Source organism: Daucus carota, chromosome 9 (assembly GCF_001625215.2).
Source record: "Daucus carota subsp. sativus chromosome 9, DH1 v3.0, whole genome shotgun sequence".
NCBI lineage: Eukaryota > Viridiplantae > Streptophyta > Magnoliopsida > Apiales > Apiaceae > Daucus > Daucus carota.
The window spans coordinates 13174937-13184165 of record NC_030389.2 but is presented as its reverse complement, the minus strand read 5'-3'; positions in this window follow the sequence as shown (position 1 = coordinate 13184165).

The window sequence follows — 9229 nt, the reverse complement described above, 5'->3', positions numbered from 1 at the left end:
TTCTTCTTCCACTGCATGGTTACTTTGATCACAATGGATACAAATCTTTGTTATTTTACACTAACTATAAGAAGATTGTAGAGGGGGGGGGGTTGAATACAATCTTTTACAAATTTAAAAGATTCAAGAACAATACACTAAGAACACAACAAACAGAAAAACACCAAGTATTAAAAATACGGGTGGATTGAATGATCCACCCGTGAGATTTTATATAGAAGAATCTGTGGATTGTTTACAATTCGCACAGCTGCTGGTTCATCACTCAAGAACAAGTTCTAACTCTCAGATTTTCTCTTAAGTAATTTGAACAAGTTCAACTGATGCTTCTAACTTGGTTATATACTCCAAGTTTTACAAAGCTTTTAAGTAGATTACAAAACGCACTCTAATCTAAAAACAATGCTGCACATCTTTGTCTTATGCATGCTTTCTGCGATGTCTTCATCTTTGACCATCATCTTGATTTGATCCAGATTGCATTGCATGAGATAAGTATGTTTCTGCTTCTTCTTTATTTTCCTAATTAGGCTTCCATGTCTATTTTAGTGTAATTCGATCCATGTGATTTTCGATCCATGTGATTTGTCAGACTTGAGCTCTAGTCGCTTTCAACTGCTCTTTGTTTCATCAGTTGAAAGTTCTGGTTACTTTCAACCGCTCTCGGCTTCAGTTGAATGTTGCGCTAGTCTCATCAGTTGAATGAATTACGAGCTTCATCAGTTGAATGCTGTTCCAATCTCATCAGTTGAATTCCCTTGCATCATCAGTTGAATACTTTGTCTTCAGTTGAATGCGTGGTTTTCATCAGTTGAAACATGGTTCAGTCTTCATCAGTTGTATAGTTACATCTCATCAGTTGAATGTTCTTCACTTAGATAAAATTACATGGCATTTGATATTTACAATTAGCCATCCTATTCTACCCATCCGTTGACAATTCCCAAAGACAAGAAATATAACAATTACAACTGAAATTTGATAAAGATACTAAGTAAGACATGTTACAAAGTGTTTATGTTATCATAAAAAATTATTGATTCCTAACAATCTCCCCCAATTTATGACTGGAGAAGATGCAGACATAAATTCTACACTTGATAATAACAAAACATTAATAAAATAAAATGCAGAATTTAAATACAAGAGTTAGAAAAGTTTACAGATGATCATGCTCCTCTAGACTGAGCAGTTACTTGTTCCTAGAAGATCTTCTTCTTCTGGACTTAAGTTTTTCTTCAAGAATATCAATCTGTTCCTGAAAGATCCTGTAGAACCATTCTTCATCACTGTCTTGCCTGTTGAGCTTGGATTGGAGAGTCTTCAGAGTATTCAAGCTAGCAACCTTGAGTTGATCTTTAGGTCTGAAAAATCTCCTAACACCTTGACTGTCCCTAAATTCCATGATTGGAGTAGGTTCATGGTGAATTTTCTTTCCAGTGTAGGGGATTTTCAGCCTTCTCTACAGACTAGCATCTGAGGACCATTCCTTCCCGATTTCAAGGATTCTCTTTAGTTCCATTTGCTTTGCAGGTGGTGTAAATCCTCCCGTCCTCTTCATGGAAGCATATATCTTTGTTAAAGAGCTGAATCCCTCAGAATTCAGAACTCTGTGAAGGGGTCAGGTGACATCACCCTTGTTTTTGTAAGAGAATGCCAATCTTTCAGGTAATTTGGAAGTTGCTTCTATTCCTCTTACTTCTTGAAGATCATCCAGCTCCAGCTCCAATTCAGAGATTTCTTCAATATTGGCAATGACAAGATAGTCATCTGGATTTTCAGGTTCTTTTGGAGGTTTACTAGGGTTAGCCATCCTCTTAGCCACAGACTTGACTTTCTTCTTTGGCATGGAAGTTTCTTGAACAAGAAAAGCTGGGATTGGGATATCTTCCAAGACAATTGGCTCCTCCTTTGGCATTATTGGCTCATCATGGAAGTTGACATCTGGATGTACCACTGTGGTGTCCTTGATTGGAGAAGAAGGCTTTGAGATAGGCTTTTCAGGCACTTCTTCTCTTCTCTTGGCTACCTCAGGCATCTTAGATCTAGATTTAACTCTCTTTTTCTTTGGAGAAGATTCAAGAGTCAATCTTTTCTCAGTTTGAAGCTCAGCTGCCAACTCCTCTTCTAGCTCAATAGCATACCTTTCATCAACCTCTATTTCTTGATTCAAGGAGAGTTGAGATTCATACTCCTTTCTTTCACATTCTCTGGCCACCTCTTCAGCTTTTGCAAATGAGTAGTGAGGATGGCCAGTTCCAATAAACAGCTTTTGGCCTTCTCTGTAGATGATGGCAAAGTGAGATTTCGGGGCCACATCTGTAGAATCTTTGTAGCTCTTAATTTATTGGCCCAAAAGCTTGTATTCATTCTTGTCAGGCCTGGCTGGTGGAAAGTAGATTGAACTTGAGTCTTTTCCAGGCCTGGAGTAACCATAGTTGTTTAGGAATAGGATGGCCTTGAACTCATTCATAAATGATGGCTCACCCTTTTCTTTCTTGGAAGGAATAACAATTTCAGGTGTGATCACCCTGAGAATTGTAGTTGTTGTGGGAAAAGTGGTTGGAACAGTGGTGGCTGCAGATGAAGATTGAGAGGTTACAGAAGTGTTCTTTCCCAATAGAGCTACTCTCCTCTCAATAGAATCTAGAACTGCAAGTCTTTCAAGTCTTTTCTTTTCTTTCTCAGTATGGAGAGGAGGAGGAATTTTGCTTACCAACTCTGCAGGAGTAGGCAATGGTTCTTTCTCCCCCTTTTTGTTAGCAGCAAGTGTAGTGGAAGGACTGGAAAGAGAAATGCCAGAGGCCAGAAGAAGATGTTGTAGAAGTCCAGTTTGCACTCTTTGATGCTGGAGCATCTCTTCCATCCTAGAATTTAAAATGTGGACATTTTCTTCCAGAGCCTCCACTTGCTTTTCCAACTGAACTTGCTTTTTCTCAGTTGCAGATATTGCAGATTTGACATATTTTGCAGATTTTCTTTCTCAGTCTTTTCATCAATCTGTTTGGTGAGATCAGTTTTGACAGAAGTGATGAGAGAGTTGAGATGCTCTACCTCCTTCTGAAAGTGGAGAGATTGATACTTATGGAGTTTGAGATTGTCCAGAGCCTGACTGGCAATAGTGGCTGAGATGGATGGAGAAGAAGATGAGTTCCCAGCTTGAGGTTGGAGAATGAAGGAGACTTGCCTTTGCAGCTCCATGCTGACTGCAGCTGCATTGGCAGACTGAATGGAGAGCCAAGAGGGAAGAGAAGTTATAGGTTGTTCACCAAGAGATTCCTCAAGTGCATCATTGAGGTCTTCATCACTGTCATCATAGTGAAAATCATCTCCAGCATTGGTAGTCAGAGTTGTAAGTGCCTCCTTTGCTCTAAGCATAGATGATGAAGTGTGAATCAGATTTAGACTCCTCTCAGCTGCTTGATTATCCATCCTTGCAAAAGCTTGGATAGAAGACATCCCATGAGTAAAAGTCTCAGGGTCTAGTGAAACACTATCCAATATGGATCTGTATTCTGCTTGATATTCTTGTTCACTAAACCCTTCATTGACACCTGCATTTCTCTCATTTTCTCTCTGTTCTTGCATCAAGGGCTCCCTTTGGCTCACCACACACCTTACCTCTTCCTCACTTACCCTTACTAAAGGGCCACTTTTTTCCTCTCCTTTTTCCTGGCTTGAAGAAATAGCCAGACTCTCCACTCCCTCTCCTTTTGCCAGCTCCCTAGGCTGCCTCTCCACTCCAGAACTCACTTCACTCAGTCCTAAAAGTGTTTGTGCTACCATGTGATCAACTGCTGTAGAGAATGGTAGAGTAGTTGAAATAGAAGCAGTTGTCAACTGATGAGGGACGTCAGTTGAAACATGAGTAGTGGAGACATTCAACTGATGAGAGCTGTTAAGCAGATCAGTTGAAGGACAAACACTATTCAACTGATGAAGGAGATCAGTTGAAGAAAATGAAGAAATAGGTTTAGAAGCTGTGACAGTTGAGTCTGTGGTGATTGATTTTGCATGTAAGTCCACAGAACACATTGTCACAGAAGAATAAATTTGATGAGATTGATCCAACAAATCATCAAACTGATGATGATCAATCTCAGAATGGGGCTTCTCCAAGAAATCTAAAGATGGAGAATTTACAAGTGTGGTGTGGATTAATTCCACATCCACAGAAGAGGTTGGGGATTGTGTTTGAATGGTAGATATAGTAAGATCATGTATATGTGTAATTGGTTGAGAGGAAGAAGGGGGCTGTGACTCCACATTTATTGGAGTCACATCAATCTGACTTTGAGAAGAAGTGTGTGCAATGTGCTTTACCTTGTCACTTCTCTGCTTCTTTCTCCCATAGGCCTTAATTGGTGAAGAAGTGGTGTCCCTCCCCCTTTTTAGCTGTGTCCCTGGATGGGGACTATTTTCAATAACAACATCCTTTTGGGAGGATGCTGCTAGGGATGAGCTTGAATCCATTTTAATCTCTGCAATCTTTTGGGAGACTGCAGAGTGGCTTGGCAGGGCATCACTCTTCTCACCATCCTTATCCTTAGGGCTTCTTTGATTTTCACCCTTTCCCTCCCCCTCACTTCCTCCAATCACACTCCCCTCGGGTTTGTGCTTCTTAGATTTTACAACAGATGCCTTTCGGGAGGCACCTGAGGTTGGTTTGGAAGATTTGGATTTTGAAGGTTGTGCCACTTGTGTGGACTGTTGATGGGCCTCCTCAACAACCCTGATGGCAGAAAGCAAAGAAGGTGAGGGTTGAGAAGGAGTAATAGGAAAGCCATGTACCTCTTTTTCCTTTCCAGCCTCCATGATTGGCAGGTAAACCACCTCTAAAGAGGGATAGAGATTCATCCTGAAGAGGTCCTTGAAGATCCTCTTTTCCTGCACAAAACTTGGAAGCTTGGCTTCCTGGTTAAAGATGACTAGCTTATCATCAACATGATTAACCAGCATCATTAGAAATCTAACATAGTAGATATTCCTAGGTCTATCTACCTTATCACCTAACTTCTCCCCAATTTCATGGATCATCAAAGTACCAAAATTATAATACTCATTAGTTAAAAACATGTAAAGCATCTGCAAAATCTGAGAGGTAATAGCATTAAAATTACTAATTTTACCAGAAAAAGATTTCACATAAATAGCTCCACTCTCTTTTAAGACCTCTCCTCTCAATTTTACCTAATGCATCAGTGGGCAAAACATAATTCATAGCATATAACATGTTAACTAACTGAATGTGAGAGGGCAAAGTTGTGACAATATTTTCAGGAATTTTAAAAATGCATTCATAACATCACAGTTAATTACATGAACAGTATTTTTGAGAGAGAAAGAGATAGTGTCATCCTCACTATTAAATTCAGCCGTAGTCCATATCTCTTCCACAACTTCATGGTAGATAGTAGGAGTTGAGAGCATGGCATGAGACAGTTGGCTTGATTTGATGAACTCCATCATCTTGTGATATTCCTTCTCCTCTACTGCCTCAGTGTCCACAAATGATGCGAAGTTGTTCTTCTCATAGATGAAGTTAGTGGGAGAAGAGTATTTCTTCATTGGCGCCATTGTAGTTACAGTAAAAAGCTTGAAGAATATGAAGGCTTTCTTTGCACAGAGAGAGAAGGGGAGTTTGTGAATTCGAAAGAGTGAAGTGAAAAGAAATGAAAATAAATTAAAACACTTAAATACTTTCTCAGAAAATTGCTGTGATTGGCTGAGAAATTACCGTTGAGAAGAAATTACTCTTATTGAACTCTACAAAAATTACACACACGATCGTGTGTATAAAGCAGGAGAGAGACAAAAGAAATTTCAACAGCTCAGATCCAATAATATTTTCAACGGATGAAATAAGCGCCCCTTTTAAAATTCCTATTCAACTGATGATGATCAGTTGAAGAAAAAAAAACAAAACAAGAGGATATTGTTTCAAACATCAGTTGAAACAATTTTACTAGTTCATCAGTTGAAATATTACTGACTTTATCCAGAATTATAACTCACTTAATTTTGATAAATCAAAATTAATTAAATTCTGGCTGCCAAATTACAGAAAACTTCACTATAAATTAGGAGAAATTTAACATACCTAATTTACTTACCAACCTTGTGAATGTGGATTCATCAAGAGGATTTGTGAAAATATCTGCAATTTGTTCTTCACTAGGAACAAAATGCATTTCAACAGTACTAGCCATCACATGTTCCCTTATGAAGTGGTATTTGATGTCAATATGCTTGGTTCTTGAGTGTTGTACTGGATTTTCAATTATAGCAATAACACTGGTGTTGTCACAAAATATTGGGATTTTTGAGAGATTTAAACCATAATCAAGTAATTGATTTCTCATCCACAATATTTGTGCACAACAGCTGCCAGCTGCAATGTATTCAACCTCAGCTGTAGAGGTTGATACAGAGTGTTGCTTTTTGCTAAACCAAGAAATCAGCCTATCACCAAAAATTGACATGTGCCTGTTGTACTTTTTCTATCAATTTTGCATCCTGCAAAATCAGCATCTGAATATCCAATTAGATCAAATCCAGAGTCTTTAGGGTACCAAATACCAAGATTTGGTGTTCCCTTAAGATATCTGAATATTCTTTTTATAGCAATAAGATGTGATTCTTTAGGATCAGATTGAAATCTAGCACAAAGGCATGTAGAAAACATAATATCTGGTCTACTAGCTGTCAGATATAAAAGAGAACCAACCATGCCTCTATAATTAGAGATGTCCACAGATTTCTCATTAGGACTTAACTCTAATTTGGTGGCTGTTGGCATGGGAGTCTTAGCTTCTTTGCAATCCATTAAATCAAACTTTTTAAGTAAATCATAGATGTACTTAGTTTGATTTATGAATAGACCTTCCTTTACTTGTTTAACTTGTAAACCAAGGAAGTATGTGAGCTCTCCCATCATGCTCATTTCATACTGACTTTTCATTAGATTAGCAAACTTTTTGCAAAGTCTCTCATCTGTAGAACCAAAAATTATATCATCTACATAAATTTGAACCAGAATAAAGGCACCATTTACATTTCTGTAAAATAGTGTTTTATCCACAGTTCCTCTGGAAAAATGATTATCTAACAAGAATTGAGAGAGAGTGTCATACCATGCCCTTGGTGCTTGCTTTAGTCCATAAAGTGCTTTGAATAAAAGATAAACATACTCTGGAAATTCCGGATCTTCAAAACCAGGAGGCTGACTGACATACACCTCCTCTTCCAGTTCACCATTTAAAAAAGCACTTTTGACATCCATTTGATAAACTTTAAAGTTTGCATGAGCAGCATAGGCCAAGAAGATTCTTATTGCTTCCAGTCTTGCAACTGGTGCAAAAGTCTCATCAAAATCAATTCCTTCAGATTGAGAGTATCCTTTAGCAACAAGCCTTGCTTTGTTTCTGGTGACAACTCCATTCTCATCCACCTTGTTTCTGAATACCCACCTTGTGCCTACAATTGTTCTGTTTTTAGGCTTGGGTACCAGCTTCCAAACATTGTTTCTCTCAAATTGATTTAATTCTTCTTGCATAGCAAGAACCCAATCAGCATCTTTGAGAGCATCTTCTATGACTTTAGGTCCATCCTGTGAAAGGAATGCACTATACAAACACTCATCTTGAGTTGCTCTTCTTGTTTGTACAGATGCATTTGCATCTCCAATAATTAGCTCAAAAGGATGATCCCTTGTCCATTTTCTTTGTGGTGGAAGTGATTGCCTTGATGATGTAGCTTCATTGTTGAAGTTCAGGTTTCCATGTTGGAAAGCTCCCCCTAAATTTGACATCTCATTATTTCTAGACTGATTGAAATTTTGAGACATTCTTTCAACTGATGATCCTTGAGATGTTTCAACTGATCCTTCCAATGTAGTTTCAACTGATGCTTCAGTTGAATTTTCAATAGCAGTTGTTTCTTGTACCAGAGAGTCATCAGTTGGAATATTAATTCCAGGATTAATTCCAGCATTCTGAACAGTGTCATCATAATCATCATCACTGTCATACAAATCACCTTCACCCTCATTCTCAAATTTGAGATTATCATGAAATCCTTCATCTGTCAATCCTTGGATCTTTTTATCATCAAAAACTACATGAATTGATTCCATAACAATGCTGGTTCTCAAATTGTATACTCTAAAAGATTTTCCATTAGAGTATCCAACAAAAATAGCTTCATCTGCTTTGGCTTCAAATTTTCCAAGATTTTCACCTTGATTTCTTAGAACATAACACTTGCACCCAAATACATGAAGAAAGCTAATTGATGGCTTCTTTCCTTTGAAGAGTTGAAAAGGAGTTAGATTGTGAGGTTTGGTAATTAGAGAAATATTTTGAGTAAAACAAGCAGTGTTCACAGCTTCAGCCCAAAAATAGGTTGGAAGTTGAGCTTCATTAATCATGGTTCTTGCAGCCTCAATAAGAGTTCTATTCTTCCTTTCAACAACACCATTTTGTTGTGGAGTTCTTGGTGCAGAGAACTCATGAATAATTCCCTCTTCTTCACAAAATTCTTTCATCACAGAATTCTTGAATTCTGTTCCATTGTCACTTCTTATCCTTCCAACTTTGACATCTGGATTGTTGTTTAATGCCTTGATATGATTGATGATGATTTTCCCAGCTTCATCCTTAGAATGCAGGAATAAAGTCCAAGTGAATTTTGAAAAATCATCAACAATCACCAAGCAATATTTCTTCTTTGAGATGGACATTATGTTGACTGGTCCAAATAAATCCATATGCAAGAGCTGAAGGGGCTTCACAATTGATGAAAGAGATTTGCTTTTAAAAGAGCTCCTCTTTTGCTTTCCTAGCTGACAAGCTCCACACAAGCCATCTTTGAAGAATTCCAGCTTTGGTATTCCTCTTACCAAATCCTTCTTAACTAACTCATTCAAGGTTTTGAAATTTAGATGAGACAACCTGTTGTGCCATAGCCAACTGTCATCTGAGCTTGCTTTGCTGAGAAGGCAAGTGATAGATTCAGACTTTACAGAATTGAAGTCAGCTACATACACATTTCCTTTCCTTTGTCCAATTAGAACCACATTGTTGTCATCTCCTTTGGTGACAACACAGGCTGCAGGAGTGAAATTAACTTTGTAACCTTTGTCACAGAGATGACTGATGCTAAGCAAGTTGTGCTTAAGACCAGACACCAATGCAACTTCATCAATGATGACATTCTCTTTTGCAATCAA